Source organism: Hylobates moloch, unplaced genomic scaffold (genome assembly GCF_009828535.3).
Source record: "Hylobates moloch isolate HMO894 unplaced genomic scaffold, HMol_V3 SCAFFOLD_18, whole genome shotgun sequence".
Classification (NCBI taxonomy): Eukaryota; Metazoa; Chordata; class Mammalia; order Primates; family Hylobatidae; genus Hylobates; species Hylobates moloch.
The window spans coordinates 64,070,925-64,090,664 of record NW_026652293.1 but is presented as its reverse complement, the minus strand read 5'-3'; the positions used below and the strand labels follow the sequence as shown (position 1 = coordinate 64,090,664).

Below are 19,740 nucleotides of genomic sequence, written 5' to 3'. Positions count from 1 at the left end.
ATAATAAGGGTATTCTTACGATTTAAATTCCTTCAATGAAACAAGGAATGATTTTCTTAACATTTATATTATGGTTATAACCACCAGCTGTTGATAATGACTACATGTCTTATCTCCTTTCCTTCCTTAGTCTTTATTAAAATAAGTTTAATAGTAAAATGATAAAATATTAATAAAGGAATAAAAATTATAAACATATAAAAATAAAGATCAGGAAAAAAGATGGTAGCAGATGCAAGATTTCAACAGATTTTCAGAATCTGCAAAGGGAAGTAAGCGTAACTGTTAGCATGGTAGAGAAAGACACTACTTATGTGTACGGAGGAGGTAGTGAATAAGCTGAGAGTTCGTCGATGGCATCCTGCAAAATCACGGAAAGGGTTAAGACTTCAGGCAAAATTGAAGGTCAGGTGTGGGGCTTAAAATAGGAGGATGGGTTGAAAGTGTGTGTGAAAGACCTGCCGGTTCCCTCCTTTTTCCTACCACCGGACATACCTACAACCATACAGAATTCCTAGGAGGGACACAGAAGGTTTATTCTCTGAGAAATCTTTGTTTGTTTGTTTGTTTGTTTGTTTGTTTGTTTGTTTGTTTTTTGAGACGGAGTCTCGCTCTGTCGCCAGGCTGGAGTGCAGTAGCGCGATCTCGGCTCACTGCAAGCTCCACCTCCCGGTTCAGGTGATTCCCCTGCCTCAGCCTCAGCTGGGACTACAGGCACATGCCACCATGCCCAGCTAATTTTTTTGTATTTTTAGTAAAGACAGTGTTTCACTATGTTGGCTAGGATGGTCTCAATCTCTTGACCTTTAATCCGCTAATCCGCCTGCCTCCCAAAGTGCTGGGATTACAGGCGTAAGCCACCGCGCCCAGCCGAGAAATCTTAATAGGAATAAATCAAGTCACACAGATGTCAGAGTTGATAGTAGAAATACAGTAACAACACACTGAATTTCATTCTCGCCAGATTAGATGACAGTTTAGAGTCATACTGAATTTAATGTAAAGACTATAATTCCAATAAATATATAGGCCTACTATGTACCCACAAAAATTTAAAATTAAAATCTTAATGGAAACATCTCTAGTGTTTTCTCATTAAATAAGATACTGACTAAAAGACTAGGCTATACATACTATATTGTGTTAAGAAAGTATGTCTCAATTCCTATTTTGAGCGTTTCTTTTTTAAAGTAACGAGTAGGTGTTGACTTTTATCAAAGGCTTTGTCAGCATTGATAGACATAATTATGAGTTTTTTCCTTGGATTTTCTAATGTGACATACAGTTCTGACACTTTTATACGCCAATTTGAGTGGGCCACTGGGTGCCCAGATATTTGGTTAAATGTAATTCTGGATGTGTCTGCAAAAGTGTTTCCATAAAATATTAGCATTTGAATTGGTAGGCTAAGTAAAGCTGATGGCCCTCTTCAGTGTCGGTGGCTGTCATCTAATCCGTTGAGAGCCTAAGCAAAACAAAATGGCTTAGAAAGGGAGAATTCACTCTTTCTGCCTGACTGCTTGAGCTGGAACCTTGGTCCCAGGCCTTTAAATTTGGACTAGAACTTACACCATAGATTCTCTTGGTTCTCAAGCCTTCAGGCTTAGCCTGGAACTATACAACTGTCTTTCCTCAGTCCCACCTTGCAGGTAGCCAATTATGGGACTTCTCAGACTCCACAATCATGGGAGCCAATAACCTGTGAAAAATCTCTTTAGATATACTGTCATGCGTCACTTAATGCTGGGAATATGTTCTGAGAAATGCATTGTTAGGCAATTTTGTCATTGTGCAAACACCATATAGCATATGTACACCAACCTAGATCGTATAGCCTACTACGCACCTAGGCTATATGGCATAACCTATTACTCCTAGGCTACAAACCCGTACAAAATGTTATTATACTGAATACTGTAGGCAACTGTAACATAAGGGTATTTGTGTATCTAAACATATCTAAACATAGAAAATATATGGTAAAAATATCATTTATAATCTTATGAGGCCAATGTTGTATGTAATTCATTGTTAACCAAAACATCATTATATAGCACATGACTATATAGATATACATATTTTATTGGTTCTGCTTCTCTAGAAAACCCTAATACAAGAGTATTAATGGAGTTTCTAATATCGAACCAACTTTGCAGTCCCCAAATAAATCCCACTTAGCAATGGTGTACTATTTTCTTAGTGTGGTTTTAGATTCTATTTGCTAATAATTTACTTAAATGTTTTTCATTGATATTCGTAAGTGATATAGATCTGTAGGGTTTTTTTTTCTTTGTACTGTCTTTGTACTTTTCTTTGTACTTTTCTTTGTACTGTCTTTGTCTAACATTCCTGTTTCATAAAAACAGTTTGGAAATTTTCTTTCATTCTCCATGCTCTGAAATAATTTATAAGCTGTTAGGACTTTCTGGTCTTTCAAAACTTGGGAGAATTCACTCGTGAAACCGTCTGGGCCTGGAGTTTTTTTTTTTTACTCAGTGATTTCTTAATAACTGTCTTCATTTCTTCTATGGAAATTGGTTAAATTTTGTAAATCTGACAGAGCTAATTTTGGTAATATGTATTTCTGTAAGAAATTATGCACTTCATCCAGATTTTCCAATTTATTTGTCTAGAGGTCAGCAAAGTAGTCTCTTCTGACTTTTAAAATTTCTTTTGTTTGAAGGCCGGGCGCGGTGGCTCACGCTTGTAATCCTAGCACTTTGGGAGGCTGAGGCGGGCGGATCATGAGGTCAGGAGATCGAGACCACGGTGAAACCCCGTCTCTACTAAAAATACAAAAAATTAGCTGGGCGTGGTGGCGGGCGCCTGTAGTCCCAGCTACTCGGAGAGGCTGAGGCAGGAGAATGGCATGAACCCGGGAGGCGGAGCTTGCAGTGAGCCGAGATTGCGCCACTGCACTCCAGCCTGAGCGACAGAGCAAGACTCCGTCTCAAAAAAAAAAAAAAATTCTTTTGTTTGAAAGGTTATTTCTCACTTTTCACTTCTTACTCTACATATTGTACTTTCTTTGTTCTTGATCAATTTAGTTAGTAGTTTGCCTATTTTATTTTGTCTCCCAAAAAACCAAGATTTTGATTTGTTAGAGCTACTGTTTTTCTATTATTTCACTAATCTCTGCTTTTATCTTTACTGTTTTCTTTCATGTGTTTTCTTTTGCTTTAAACTGTTCTAGTTGTTCGAACTGTAAATTTAATTCATTATTTTTGTCCTTTCACTTTTAGTGAAAAGGTATTTAGTGTAATTAATTTTTCTCTAAGTAGTGCTTTAAATACATTCCATAGATTCTAATACGTAGAGTTTTTATTATCTATTATTTGTTTAAAATAATGTATTTCGGCCAGGTGTGGTGGCTCATGCCTGTAATCCCAGCACTTTGGGAGGCCGAGGTGGTCCGATCACGAAGTCAGGAGATCGAGACCAGCCTGGCTAACACGGTGAAACCCTGTCTCTACTAAAAATACAAAAAAATTAGCTGGACGTGGTGGCGGGCACTTGTAGTCCCAGCTACTCAGGAGGCTCAGGCAGGAGAATGGCATGAACCGGGGAGGCAGAGCCTGCATTGAGCCAAGATTGCACCTCTGTACTCCAGCCTGGGTGACAGAGCGAGACTCCATCTCAAAAAAAAATAAGTAAATAAATGTATTTCAGCTTGTATTTCTCATTTCAGCCAAGAGTTGTTTAATAAGAAGTTGTTTTTTTGTTTTTTACATTTCCAGGTCTACCTTATCTATTATAGATATTGCTACCCCTGCTCCCTCTTTATTTCCATTTTCCTGGTATATGGTTTTTTCATCCTTTTGTGCTCACCTACTCTTTCTGAATCTTTTTGTTTTAGGTGTGCCTGCTGTCTACTATATAGCTGCGCTTTAGTTTTGTGAGACGAATTGAGAGTCTTTTGGTCTTAATAGGTGAATTAAACCTATTCACATTTATTGCTATGACTGACATGTTTGGTATTAATCATAACATTTTATTATATTTTGTTATATTTCCTGTGTTTATGAGATTTGTATTCTTTACTATTTTATTTATGATTTTCTAGAAAAGTTTATATTTTTATTTTAGTGGTTACCTTTGTATTTATATCTTTTTCAATGCTCTTGGTCCCCTGTTTGTTAATTAACCTTTTGTTGTCTCGTTTATCAGGCTTGGTTTTTTTCCAGTATCTCTTAACATCCACCTATTACTCCTCAAACAATGAGCTTTTTCTACTTTTCTTTCTCCCTCTTCTTATACTGCCTATTTTTAAGATACATTATTTCTACTTTATCATAATATATAACATTTGTAGGCTAATGTTCCATCCTCATCTCCACCTTTGTTTTAGTTTTATATATAGTTATAGATTATTAAATGCTTACCATCAGTTCTTTTACTCATGTTTCTCCTGCCATTACTGGTTGGATGAAAGTTCATTCTCTAATAAATTCCCCAAAAGGATTTACTGATACAGAATTCTCTACATTTTTGTATATTGAGACTGTTTCTTTATAGTCTTCATATTGAGGGGCAATTTAGCTGAAAATAAAGTTCTTAATTCACAATTTATTTGAGTGAGTGCCTTAAAAACTTGTTCCTCAGTTGTTGTTTGACTTTGTATTGTTTTATGAAGTCTGATGTTAGTCTAATTTTCCCCTTTGCATATTTGATCTTGTTACCTGGAGATTTTAAGTTCTTTATCTTTGGGTCTATGAATTTTACTAGGATGTGTCTCAGAGTTGATCATTCTGGATGAATTTTCTCATGTACCTAGTGAGCTCTTTCAATGCATAGATTCAGCTTTTTATTTCTGGAAAGTTTTTTGGATTATAATTTTAAATATTAGTTCTGTTTCATTATTTTGTTTGCTTTTTCAGGGACTTTGATAATACAAATATTATTACCTGTTGCCTATCTTGAAGTTCCAGTTCCCTACTTTCTCTTTGATACTTTTTAAAGAAAAATTTGCCTTCTGCAAAACCGCACACAAAAAATAACAGACTTATGTGAAAAATAGGATTAAGACAGGTTGCTAAAGACCAATGCAACTTTATAAATTAGAGCACTAACAAATGTACTTAAATAACAATTATAATGAAAATATCACAATTTAAAGGACACCTTGACTTTCTAAAAATAAAGACATTTTAAGTTGATACAAAAAAGTGAAGCTAGGGACATTTTATAAAATGGCTGGCTTATACTCTTCAAAAATGTCAGGGTCATAAAAGACAAAGGAAGGCTAGGGAGCTTATTCTGATTAGAGGAGACAAAAAATACACAACCAAGAAAAGCAAAAAGAGCTCTCATGCCACAAAAAGACATGGATGAAACCTAAATGCACATTGCATAGGCCAGTCTAAAAAGGCTGTATGGGAGAGAAAGATGTATAAGTGGAGTACAGGATATTTTCAGGGAGTGAAATTGTTCTGTAATAGTGGATATTTGTCCTTATACCTTTGTCAAAACCCACTGAACATACAACACAAAGAGTGAATTGTAATGTAAACTCTGGACTTTAATTGACAGCAATGTGTCAATATTGGCTCATCAATTGTAACAAATGTGCCACACCAATGCCAGATGTTAATAATAGGACAAACTATGGAGGGGAGACAGGAGAGAGATATTTGGGAACTCTCTGTTCTTTCTACTCTATTAATTAAAAAAAAAGACCTAACAGCTAAATGCAACATGTAATCCTGGACGAGGAAATACATTTTTTCCTTTGCTGTAAAGGACATTATTGGGACAATCTGTTAAATTTGAATAAAGGCTACAGATTAAATAATAATATTGTATTAAAATATGTAAAATTATCAATGTATGTTTTCTGATTTTGATCATTTTACTGTAGTTATATAAGAGAATGTTCTTATTTTTAGGAAATACACAATTAAGGATTAGGGATTAATGGATGTTATGTAAGTAAATCATCCAAATAACTCAGAAAAAAACCAATATAGACAGAAAAAGATAAAGCAATTGTGATAACATGTTAACATTTAGGGAACCTGGGTGAAGAGTACATTAGAACTTTTTGTACTGTTATTGAAACTTTTCTGTCAGCCTGTAATTATTTTAAAAGAAGTTGAAAATTAAAACAGCTTAATAGAAGAGAATATAAGGAAAGTTTGCTGTTGCTGAGTTATGAAGACGAGGTAAAAAGGCACAAAAGTCAGGGAAACAATGTAGTAAGCAATTTCAAGATAGACCATATGGTGGGACTCAGCCCAGAGGAAGCGTGTGGGGTAAACATGCATGGCTGACTCATCTGTGTTGGTGGACTTTGCATTCAGCTGCTATTATACAGTGACACACAATGTTAATCTGTAAGGAGAAAACTTAAATATGAACCAGTGCCACATCTGTGTTCATGGATAACATGTCCTTGTTTACCAATTGCATATGGGCTAATTAGCCTTGCAGAAACAGATATGTAGCATTGAGACTGTATTTGTATTCCCATTTTGCAGATCCCAAACTAAGGCTTCGAGAGGATGAGAAACTTTATCCAAGCCATGTTGTTGCTAAACAGCCAAGGTGGTCGTGGAGGAGATGACAATGTTCACCATAGCCTCATGCTTGCTTCCGTAGTGTGGAGCTATTGCTGAGAAGGGGCTCACTCTCCAGAAACTGCATAAGCCAGGCTCCTCTGCATCTCAGGGAAGCCCTGTGACTAAGTTCTGTCTAACAGCATATGAAGAGGTGATGCACACCTCGGCTAGAACTGGCCCACAAAAATACCTTCACGATTTCCCAGGTGTTCTCTCTCTTGTAATCCACTAGCTGAATGGAGAGAACACCAAGGAACTAGAGGAGGGTGGGAGCCACAATGTCCTGGGGGTATGAGTCCTTGAATGACCACATGGAAAGCCACCTAACCAAGAACATTATACTCTGAAAATTTGAAATTTTTTTTTTTTCTTTTGAGATGGAGTGTCACTCTGTTGCCCAGGCTGGAGTGCAATGGCACAATCTTGGCTCATTGCCACCTCCGCCTCCTGGGTTCAAGCGATTCTCCTCCTGCCTCAGCCTCTCGAGTAGCTGGGATTACAGGCATCCGCCACCACACCTGGCTAATTTTTGTATTTTTAGTAGAGACAGGGTTTCACCATGTTGGCCAGGCTGGTCTTGAACTCGTGACCTTAAGTGATCTGCCAGCCCCGGCCTCCCAAAGTGCTGGGATTACAGGCATGACCCACCACAGCCAGCCTGAGATTTATTTTCAATAGCAGCTAACATTAACAAATAAAATACACTGGTGCTCGTCCTTGAAGCTATGTCAGACTAACTCAAAGAGCCATATTTCCAGCAGCAATCCTATACTGTCTCCAACAATAAAAGCCCAAAGTAAACATTTATGAAAAAAAAAGTGTCTGATTCACTGGGACAATAAGAATATACAGAAGCAGGTTTCATATTTTACTTAATTGTACTCTCCCTGGAAGCCTGAATGTCTGTGTGTCTCCACAACGCATGTGTGCAATTCCATATATCCTGGAAGTGGGAACTCTTAAGTCCTTCAGCTTACCTAAGAAATGACTTTGTCCAAGATCCTCCTGCTCACATTTGATCCTATGGTCACAGGCTCAAGCCTAACTCCTAAACTCCAGTTTCACAGCATCGGCCCCTAATATCCTGGGCAGGAACTCACTAGGGAGGATGCTCTGAGAACCTCAAGCTGTCTCTCCCATGTCACTCATCCCCTCCCAGCAGCCACCTAGGTAATAACTGGTCGGCAATTCTTATATAATCACATTTCTTAAGACACCCTCCTGAGCCAGTCTCTGAAAACCTGCCCTTTCAGATGCCATAACATGGATTGTTTTATTACAAAAATAAGCCTGTTTGATGCATTTCACCCAGTAAACTATGGTTAAGAGGTTTTCCTTTTGTAGATGCCTCGAATCATTAAAAACGACATCATCTCAGGCTTTGAGCCAAAGTACCATAAAACCCAAATCTTCATAATGAGAATTACTATAACATTGTCGGCAGATCAAACTTCTCTATAGTTTGCTTGTTCATAAAGCTGCATTAGCTCTTTAGCAAGCAAGACACATCCCTATTCTCCAGTGAAATAATAATAACACATATCTCATAAGGCTCAGTACAAAAATAAAAATAATGGCAATAATTGTTAACAGTTCTTGAATGCTCTCAATAACAACATTTCAAGAATTAGAAACCACAAAGAGTAGTGGGAAAGGTCCCAACCATGAGTCAAACCTTCTGCAATCTAATCTCTATTTTACTTTCAACAGCAATATGACCTTGGGCAAATCACGTAAGCTTCAAATTCCACACATCTGTAAAATGAGAATATATAAGCTGCCTTTAATATAAGGTTGCCGTGGAAGATCACGTGAGAGATTCTGGTAAGTTGTAAAGCATACCATTTTGGCCTGGGGCCTACACAGAGGTAATCTTTTGATGGTTATGCCCTTTGTTGTTCATGGCACATTACAGATTAGAAAATATTTGACTAAACAAATAAAATAATTTCTGAACAGTTTTGAAAGTTGACAACTTCTATGCTCTAACTTTTTGAAATGCCTGATTTTTCTTTTGCTGTGAAAGAATAGCATAGTCAGGACCAGCTACATAATTTGCAGAACCCAGTGCAAAATGGAAATGCAGAGCCCTGTGTTCAAAAAATATTCAAAAGCTTAAGATGGCAGCAGCAGCAAAGCCTTAAGCTGAGTGCAGAGCCCTTCTAAGCATAGAGCCCTGTGTGACTGCACAGGTCACATGCCTGTGGGTCTGACCCTGAGCATAGGTAAGAAAACAGGTTTGGGAGCTAAATCACTTGGTTTCAAATCCCAGGTCTCCCACTTATTACTTCTGCAAGTTACTTAACCATTGTCTGCCTCAGTTTCCGCATCTGCTAAAACAGGGTAATTAGAGTACTCTTCTCAAAAGATTAGTGTGAGGTTGAAAAACTATTTTCATAAAATGCTTAAAATTGCCACATGGAGAGCACTCAATAACTGTTAACAATTATTGCCATTATATTTACTTTTGTACTGAGCCTTATAAGTGTTATTATTATTTCACTGGAGAATAGGGATGTATGTGTCCTGCTCACTAATATGCTCCAGGGCCTAGTATAGAAGCTGGTGCTTTGATTGTATTAAACCACTGAAAATTTGAGGTTGATCTGCAATAGCAACTCACATTGCTTTATTACACTAGTACTGGTACTTGAATCTGTGTCAGATGGACTTACAAGTTCATTCCGTAGTTCATATACTATCCCCTTTCCAGCATTAAAAATCTAAAGTGGAAGGTTATGGAAAAAAGTGTATCAGTGTCACTTGGGCAAAAATATTATGTATAGCAACAAGTTTCATATTTAACTTAACTGTGTGCTCCCTGGAAGACTTGACATGCATGTCTGCCTTTCTCTGTTTCCTGGGATTAGGAGCTCTAGATGCTAAGAAAAGAAAAAGTGGCTTCATTCAAGACACTCCTGTACACAGTAAACATCTCCCCCACCCTCAATTCTGCTAAGTAAATGAATGAATAAGTAAATGAATTATCACTTTACTCGTGAGGAAAATAAGGTTTAGAATGGTTTAATAACTTGCTTAAATTGACATAACTAATAAGTGGTCAAGTCAAGATTTCTAAAAATTTGTAATCTTTTACTCTATTACTGCTTTCCAAACATATTCTCTCCTGTCAGTTGCTTCTTCAACAGGCAGAGTCTTTGTTGAACTATAGCAAAAGTATAATTCAGGGCATGGAGATAAGTCCAGTTTCTAGCCTTTTTCTTCCCCACCCAACCACACTTAGCTCCATCTCACTATCATCAGATATGGAACTTAGACATTCATTTTGGAACATGATTCAAAAAAATAAAAAAACACCGTGTATTGCTTGCTCTGGTTTGGAGAACACAATTGTTGGAGTAAGTCAGTCTGACTGCCTGATGCAAATACTTAATGGTTTTAAAGTAATCACTTTAATAATGAATAAAATCATAGTTTTGGAAAGAGGTGACACAATGTGTACAAGTCACCATCCCCGTGGAATTTTCCACAAGGAAAAGATCTATTTACACTTTATTTACTTAATGCATGTTCTGGAAACTTCTCTGACCCTGTAACAAAGATGGCAGTTCTCACAGCTTTGGTCATCATGTTATCAGTCTAACATAATGATAGCTACACCATATTTAGAGAATTGGAATTCTGCTGTGATGCTTCTCAGTAATTTTATAAGCAGAGAAAACATGCAAATATCCAGTATGATAAAATTTAACAGTATAATAAAATTTGTTGGCCGGGCTCAGTGGCTCAAACTTGTAATCTCAATACTTTAGGAGGCCTAAGTAGGAGGATCTCTTGAGCCCAGGAGTTTGAGATGAGCCTGGGCAGGATAGTGAAAATATATAAAAATAAAATAATAAAATTTTTGTCCTAAATTTAATTCTGTGTAGTATTACTTTTTTTTCTTTTTTTTTTTTTTAGATGGAGCCTTGCTCTGTCACCCAGGCTGGAGTGCTATGGTGCAATCTCGCCTCATTGCAACCTCCACCTCCCAGTTTCAAGCGATTCTCCGGCCTCAGCCTCTGACTAACTGGGATTGCAGGTACGTGCAACTGTGCTTGGCTAATTTTTTGTTTTTTAATAGTAACAGGGTTTCAACATGTTGGCCAGGCTGGTCTCAAACTCCTGACCTCAAGTGATCCACCCGCCTCGGCCTCCCAAAGTGCTGGGATTACAGGTGTGAGCCACCGCACACAGCCCCTGTAGGATTACTTCTAATGGAAACTCTGACAGTGTTAGCCATCAGCAAGCCAATAGATTCTGATGGAATTGTAGGTGGGGAAATGATCTGATATTAGAGAATTGATGTTCTTAATAGCTTTCCCCATCAAAACAATGTTGATGCATCTATTTTGGCATCAAAGTGAATCTATCTTATTATATCATGTGACAGCAAGGGATTGACAGTACTCACCACCACCTTCAGAAAGTTTTAGAGATAGATTCAGAATATTAGATTTCTGTTAACTAAATAGCTGTGAAATCATACCTGCTTGGAAAACATAGTAAAGATAAGGTAAACTTTACTCTGAAGGGTTTTTTTTTCTTTTAAAATATACAGAAAATATTTTTAATTTATCTTCCATGAAGACATCATATATTTTATTGGTGAGAAAAGAATCATAGATGGTCATTTGTGATATGTCCAATGTTATTGTCAAATTAGTTCTGAAGAAAATGTAGAGAAGAACCCAATATTCTTTTTTGGTTGTTTGATTTGCAATGCATAGACCACACTGATCTATGAGATAGTATTAAGCAATTAAAAGAATATATGACTTTTCTACATCAAAATTTAAAACTTCTGTGCATCAAAGGACACAATCAACAGAGTGAAAAGGAAACTTACAGAATGGGAGAAAATATTTGTAAATCATGTATCTGATAAGGATTAATATCCAGGCTATGTAAAGAACTGCATCTCCACAACAAAAACACAAACACCTTATTAAAAAATGGGCAAAGGACTTGAATCAACATTTCTTTAAAGAAGATATATAAATGACAGTAAGCACATCAAAAGATATTATCACTAATCATTAGGGAAATGCAAATCAAAACCATAATGAGATACCACTTCACACCCATTAGGATGGCTACTATCTACCACCACACCCCAACCAAAAAAAAACCCAGAAAATAACAAGGGTAGGCAGGGTTATGGAAAAAATGGAACCCTTGTGTACTGTTGATGGGAATGTAAATGGTATAACCAATAGCAAAGGCATGGAATCAACCCAGGTGCCCATTAACATGGATTGGATAAAGAAAATGTGGTACATATACACTGTGGAATACTATGCAGTCAGAAACAAAACCAAAATAATGTCTTTTGCAGCAACATAGATACAACTGGAGGCCATTATCCTAAGCAAACTAACACAGAAACAGAAAACCAAATACCACATGTTCTCACTTATAAATAGAAGCTAAACATTGGGTAATCACAGACATAAAGATGGGAACAATAGATACTGGGGACCACTAGAGGGAGGAGGATAAGGACTGAAAAACTACCTACTGGGTACTATGCTTACTGGGTAATACTTTCTATCGTATCCCAAACCTCAGCATCACTCAACAGACCTTTGTAACAAACATGCACATGTACTTCCTGAGTCTAAAAGTTGGAAATAAAAATTAAAAATTAAAAGTAAAATGGTGTAGCCACCGTAGCAAACACTATGGCAGTTCCACAAAAAATTAAAAATGTAGTATATGATTTAACAATTTTACTTTTGAGTATATACCCAAAAGGACTGAAAGCAGAGTCCCAAACAGATATTTGTACATCATGTTCATAGAAGCATTATTCACAATAGCCAAGGTGGAAGCGACCCACACATTCAACAAATGAATGTGTGAACAAAATGTAATATATACATACAATAGAATATTATTCAGTCTTAAAAAAGAAGGACCAGGCACTGTGGCTCACACCTGCAATCCCTTTGAGAGACCGAGGTGGGCAGATCACGAGGTCAGGAGATTGAGACCATCCTGGCTAATACGGTGAAACCCTGTCTCTATTAAAAATACAAAAAACTTAACCGGGTGTTGCGTCGGGTGCCTGTAGTCCCAGTTATTTGGGAGGCTGAGGCTGGAGAATCACTTGAACCCGGGAGGCAGAGGTTGCAGTGGGCAACTCTCACTCCAGCCTGGCGACAGAGTGAGACTGCATCTAAAAAAATAAAAAATTAAAAAAAAATAAATTCTTACACATGCTACAACATGGATAATCCTTGAGGAGGTCATGCTACCCGAAGCAGGCCAGTCATAAAAGGGCAGATACTGTATGTTTCCCTTTATATAAGGTACCTCCAGTAGGATGGGGGCTAGAGGGAGAGGGGAATGGAGGTGAATGAATACAGAATTTCAGTTTTGCTTAATGAAAAGAGTTCAGGCTGGAGTGCAGTGGCACAATTATGGCTCACTGCAGCCTCAGCCTCCTGGGCTCAAGTTATCTTCCTGCCTTAGCCTCCCAAGTTTCTGGGGTTACAGGGGTACACCACCACACCCAGCTATTTTTTTCTTCTTTTAGAGATGGGATCTCACTATGTTACCCAGGCTGATCTTGAACTCCTGGTGTATATGTAAAATGGTATAACCAATAGCAAAGGCATGGAATCAACCCAGGTGCCCATTAACAGTGGATTGGATAAAGAAAATGTGGTACATATACACTGTGGAATACTATGCAGCCAGAAAAAAAGAACAAAATCATGTCTTCTTTTAAGTGATCCTAAGTGATCCTCCCACCTTGGCCTCGCAAAGTGCTAGGATTACAGATGCAAGACCACACCCAGCCCAAGTGTTAGATTTGAGGTATAATTCAGAAGTAAAGTTGGGAGAATATACTGCTAGATGGAGTGCAATGAGTAATAGGTTATTAGCCTAAACAACTAGAAAAATAGAGTTGCATTTTACAATAGGGGAAAGAAAGGAGAGGGACAAGTTTGAGGGAGGTAGAATGAATTTTATTTGAACGTGCTAAATTTGAAGTGCCTGCTAGGTTTCTAAATGGAAATGTAGAGTTGCACATTGAATATGGGAGACTGAAGTTCTAGGGAGAGATCCCAGCTAAACACACAATTGTGGGAGGTGGCAGTATATAGATGTCATTTAAAGCCATGGAACTAGGAAGAGATCATTTAGGCAATAACGGTTGGTAAAGAACACAAGAGGCAGGCAGTCTGGCTGCTTGCTGCTGAGTGAGAAGGCAATTTTCTATTATAGACACAAATTTCTACAACACCCAGATCAGAAATACACTTGCAAATTTTGTGAATGTTGTAAATATACCCAGGATCATTGAGTTGAATTTGTTCCCAAATCTGTCATGCCAGTTGATTTATTTCTATAATTATAACATTTAAGTGAAGATTAGAAAAACTAATTGATATAAATTTAAAATTAAGACCTGTTTCTTTGAAAACAAATTTGAAAGTGTTAGATATACTCAAGAATGGCAAATTGCTTAAAAAAATCTGTAAAATTAAGTTTGAGTATGACAGTAGGACAACTATAAGAGGTTAGGAAAAAATGAAAATATGAATAAACTCTGCATGCAAAATGCTTCGGTTCACAGTGTCTTTTATTTCTTGTTGTAGTTTAAAGAACTTAAACTGGAAATAAAAAATGAATTATGAATGCAGTTTTGTCCAAGAAAGATGACATAGGACTCTAACCAGTCAGTCTATATTCAAAAGAAAGGCCTTGGCCTTACATCAGTATCTGAAATGTTGGTATATTCACTGCTTTTCTGGCATGAAAAGAAAGCCAATAGCAAACTGCTGAGGATTGTCACCCATGCCCCCTTTCTACTTGCCTTAATTTGCAAGATAGTGAAGAGCAAAATTCAGGACAATGTTAATGCTACTTAAAAATCCAGCATCTTGTCCTGTCGCGTTGGCTCACTCCCGCAATCCCAGGACTTTGGGAGGCCTAGGCGGGCAGATCGCTTGAGCCCAGGAGTTTGAGGCCAGCCTGCCTAACAGGGTGAAAGTCCGTCTCCACCAAAAAAAAAAAAAATCCAAAAATTAGCCAGTCATGGTGGTGTGCGCCTATGGGAGGCTGAGGCAGAAGAATCACTTAAACTCGGGAGGTGGAGGTTGCAATGAGCCGAAATATGCCATTGCACTCCAGCCTGGGTGACAGAGCAAAAGAGCAAGACGCTGCCTCAAAAAAAAAAAAAAAAAAGAAAAGAAAAAAAATCCAGCATCTTGTTAGAGGAGAGGTGACTTGGGAATATACAGGTGGAAAAAGTCAGATAGAAAGTGTCTCCTCTCAGGAGCCAGGCTGCCTAACACAGTTATATGCCTGGGCTGCCCTCAGGAATTTGTGAACTATGGGCAGGGTTAAATGCCTGCATTTGAACATTCAGAAAAGGACCAATCAAAGCAAATGTGTGCTTTGTCATTTGCAAGTGCATTTATATCATTTACTTTGGTTTGTCTTTGAATCAATTTTTTAAATATAGGCTAATCAGAGGGAATTTATATTTATAATTTTAATTAGCCTGAATCTCAGCAAATCTACAATTTCAAAAATGCGGAATACCATGTTCTGTCATCTAATATAAACAGGTTTCTTCTAAGAACCTCATTGGAAATCCCCAAGATGTGAATTTACACTCATGATTTTACTATGAAACCCTACTATCACCTACTGAGGGCTATTTGGGGAACCAAATTTGGCAAAGCTCCAAGAACACTAACAAATATTTGCAAAATTCCCTCATGTTTCTTTTGTTATTATAATTATTTATTGTGAGAAGACACACGTAATACAAAATATACCATTTTAAGTTTTTGTTTTTTTGAGACGGAGTCTCGCTCTGTCACCAGCCTCCTGGCTTCAAGCAATTCTCCTGCGATGGCCTCCCGAGTAGCTGGGATTACAGGCGCCCGCCACCACACCCAGGTAATTTTTGTATTTTTAGTAAAGACAGGGTTTCACCATGTTGGCCAGGCTGGTCTCAAAACTCCTGACTTCAGGTGATACACCTGCCTCAGCCTCCCAAAGTGCTGGGATTATAGGCATGAGCCACTGCACCCAGCCTGTTTTAACGATTTTTAAGTGTACAGTTCAGTAATGTTAAGTATATTCACATTGTTGTGTAATCCATCTCTGGAACTTTTGCATACTCTTTAAACAATTCCATATTTTCCCCTCTCCCCAGTCCCTGGCAATCACCATTCTACTTTCTGTCTGTAGGAATTTGACTACTCTAATATATATATATATGTACAATTTTGTAGAGATGAAGTTTTGCCATGTTGCCCGGGACAGTCTTGAACTCCTGGGCTCAAGCAATCCACCCACCTTGGCCTCCCAAAGTGCTGGGATTATAGGCGTGAGCTACCATGCCCGGCTTCTATCTCATATAAGTGGAATTATGCAGCATTTATCCTTTTGTGGCTGTCGTATTTCACTTAGCATTCATGTAGTAGCATGTGACAAGATTTCCTTCCTTTGTAAGGCTGAATAATATTCTCTGGTATGTATATACCACATTTTATTTACCCATTCATCCATTGACGGACACGGGTTGCTTCCACCGTATGGGTGTTATGAATAAAGCTGCTATGAACATAAGTGTACAAATATCTCTTCAAGACCCTGCTTATTTTGGGTATACATGTTACCATAATTTGTATATAAGTTTTATAATTTTAAAACTCTTCTCATTATTATCTTCTATATTATTTTGTATAATTCGAATGATGGAGCTGTAAGGGAGCATACAGATAATCTGGCCCAACTCTCTCATTTTTCAGATGAAGAAATTCACACCCAGCAGCCTTTAGTGGATATGGTTTCACAATTAGTTTGTGGCAGGATTGAGACTAGAACCCAAGCCTCTAAACTCCTAATCCAGAGAGTTTTCTATCATACAGGCCCTCCCTGTGGCCACCTGATATTAATATTCACCCTCGCTTCTGCTTGAATCTAAAAGGCAATCAATCTTGTATTCTCCCACCTACCATCTTACTTGACAAAGTAAGTCCATATTTTGAAAAACTGGATGAAGTTTTAGTGTCTGTGCCTAAATGAATAACTTTTAGCTCTGCAAGATAATTAACTGGCAACTAGCAATGTGTAGGTACATGCCTCCTAAAACTGGCTTTAGCATCAAAACCAAGACACCCCAAATCAGATATGCTATAACAAAGTTTTTTGACTGTGGTTATTTGTCATGGCAAATGCTCACAGAGGAAAAATTAAATTCTAAACTCACACTAGGTGCCAGGCAGAGGTATACCGGAGCTGGCTCATACCAGCCTGCAAGAGGTGACTGCGCATATCTCTTCCCAATTCCAAGTTCAGTGACATCACATTGGTAGCTTGAAAGAATGTTGGGAGAATTTACACCATGGAAACTGGCAAATGCTACAAACACTGCCTCCCACCATCACAGAGAGCCAGTTATTAAGCATTTATCAGCACACTATGTTGCCAGGGACTGTGCTCAGAGTTACTGGGGGGAGAAGTAGTAGCAGTGTTATGTAATCAAGCTTATAACTGATAAACTGTAGTCATTTGGAAAAACAGAAGCAACGCAGAGGAGATGGGAGTGAACCAAGAACACAGTAACCACCCTGAACCTCCTCAACAAACCCCAGAGTGACATGTCCCCAGAGGAGCTGCAGAAGCACGGGGAGGAGGGTCCAGTCTGTGCTCCGCAGTCAGTCAAGAACAACACTGAAGGGCTCACCAACTGCTGACAACAAGAAGCTCCTGGGCTGCGAAGGCCTTGGGTAGACACTGGGGGCTAGGTAAAGGGTACCTGGGACCTCTGTACCATTTTTGCAACTTCTATGTGAATCATTCTTTCTTTTCTATAAGAAATGGCTGGTGTTTGCAGCTAAGTACATTTTTTTCCTTTTTTTCAGCTTGCGCCTACTTATAGTAGTTCAAAGATCCAAAGGCCACCTTTCATTTTATAATGTCTCTGTACTTTTTAATCCAAGCTGAGTATGTTTTCACCAATGCAATTCTCTAAAAATATGGTAGGTTTCCTAAGAATCTTATTGGGATTTGATTCATTCAACAAAAGCCACACTCACAAATAAGAATAAAAATAAGCCCTTTCTATGTTGGGCTCCCTGTAAGGTTGCTGTGGGACAACTTAAAGATTTTTAAAAGCCCCATTGTTTAATTCAGAGGATCTTCAAGAAATGCTTTTAAGATTTTAATAGAAACTTTGGTCTACTTGCAAAGGTCTGTGATGTACCTTTCAAATCTTTTCACGATCTTAAAGAGTTGTACAGTCACACTCTTGGCTTTCTCTCTAGACCATATTTTCTTGAAAGTGAACTTGATTTGATCTCTGTCTAAAAGCCATTTCTTAAATTTTAACATTGTTTTTCATGTGAAGAGCCTGAAAATAAAAAACAGCACTGTGTTGACACCTAGGAAGTTCTGGATTTTTAATATATTTTCCATTGTAGTAAAGAAACATGTACTATAAAATTTACCCTCCCAACAATTTCCAAGTATAATATTGTCAACTGGATGCTCTGTGTCATACAAACCTCCCCATCTTGCATGACTGAAACTCTATATATGCCAAATAACAACTCCTCACCTCCACCTTCCACCAGCCTCTGGAAACTACCATTCTACTTTCTGTTTCTGTAATTTTGACTACTTTAGATACCTCATATAAGTGAGTCATGCAGTATTTTTTGTGACTGATTTCACATATGTCTACTTTGTAACATGAGAGAATTTCCTTCCTTTTTAAGACTGAATAATATTCCATTGTATGCAATATACTGCATTTTGTTTTACCCATTCATCTGTCAGCAGGCATTTAGGTTGCTTCTACCTCCTGGCTATTGTGAATAATGCTGCAATGAACACGAGTGGACAAATATCTCTTTGAGATCCTGTTTGTAGTTCTTTTGGATATATATCCAGAACTGAAATTGCTGGATTATATAGTACTTCTATTTTTAATTTTGCTGATTGTTAATATATACCAGTTATTTATTTTGCTTGTCTCTATCTGTACCTTATGATAAGTAGCTTAAAGAAACTAGGTGACACTTTTGATGTCTGTCTGGAAATCCCCTTAGCTGGATCCATCAGTTCAGTAGATACATTATCTATTTTTCATGTTTCCACAGGTAATAACTCTACCAAACTTACCATCACTGTATAACAACAATCTCCTTTCATCCAACTTTGTGTAAACCAAAAATAAAATTTTAAGGCCCTCCAACCATCCAAATGGATCCCTCCTCTCAGCCGAGGGCATTCCAATGTTAACCTGAAAACACTAGTTCAGGCCATGATGGGAAGGGGGAGCGGGACATGCCTCATTATACCCTCCTTTCTTTTGGAATTGCTGATGGAACAGACTCTTCAAGTCTGATAAGAAACATTTACAATCTATTCTCTCCGAAGCCTGCTACCTGGAGGCTTCACCTGCATGATAAAACCTAGGTCTTCACAGCCTCTTTCTGCAACCCAGACATTTCTTTCTATTGATAATAACTCTTTCACAAATTGCCCATCAGAAAAATTTTAAATCTCTCTGTGACCTGGAAGTCCCTGCTTTGAGCTGTCTCACCTTTCCAGACTGAACCAATGTATATTTTACATGTATTGATTGATGTCTAATGTCTCCCTAAAATGTATAAAACCAAGCTGTACTCAAACCACCTTGGGCACATGTCGTCAGGACATCCTGAGGCTCTGTCACAACTGTGTCCTTAACTTTGGCAAAATAGACATTTTTTTTGACAGAGATCTGTCTCAGATACTTTTGGGTTCATGTTCCAGTAACATTTTTCTCACTTTTCTTTGAGCCCTTACCAATAGCCCCCTTAAGGGCCATTAGACTTCAGCTAACAGTATTCTCAAGGTGCTTCTAACTTCCTCCCACTGCTTGCTCCCATGTTTTATTTGGTAGCACCCCATTTGCAGTTACCAAAATCTGCTCCAGTCTATATCCTGCATAATTAATCACCCCAAATCTTAATGGCTTAAAAAAAACAGCAATTATCATTTTATTGCTTTTTCTCATGGTTGGGGAGCTTTGATTGAACTCAGGTGGTTCTTGCTCAGGATTTCTCATGCAGTCAGACTGGGGCTAGAGTTGCCTTGAAACCTTCCTTACTCACATATATGGTTGATGCTGCCTTCCAGCTGGGACCTCACCTGGCCTATTAGC

The 19,740-nt window shown here is 38.0% G+C and overlaps 1 protein-coding gene across 1 annotated transcript in view; it reads right to left on the bottom strand.

The window, feature by feature from the left end:
* The window catches only part of TSNAX (translin associated factor X), a 91,504-nt gene extending 74,694 nt beyond the window's left edge, over window positions 1-16,810 (bottom strand). The window contains exon 1 of the mRNA XM_058430538.1: window positions 16,798-16,810. The gene's annotated coding sequence lies outside the window, so the exon portion shown is untranslated. The remainder of the gene's footprint in view (window positions 1-16,797) is intronic.
* Between the last annotated feature and the right edge of the window lie 2,930 nt (window positions 16,811-19,740).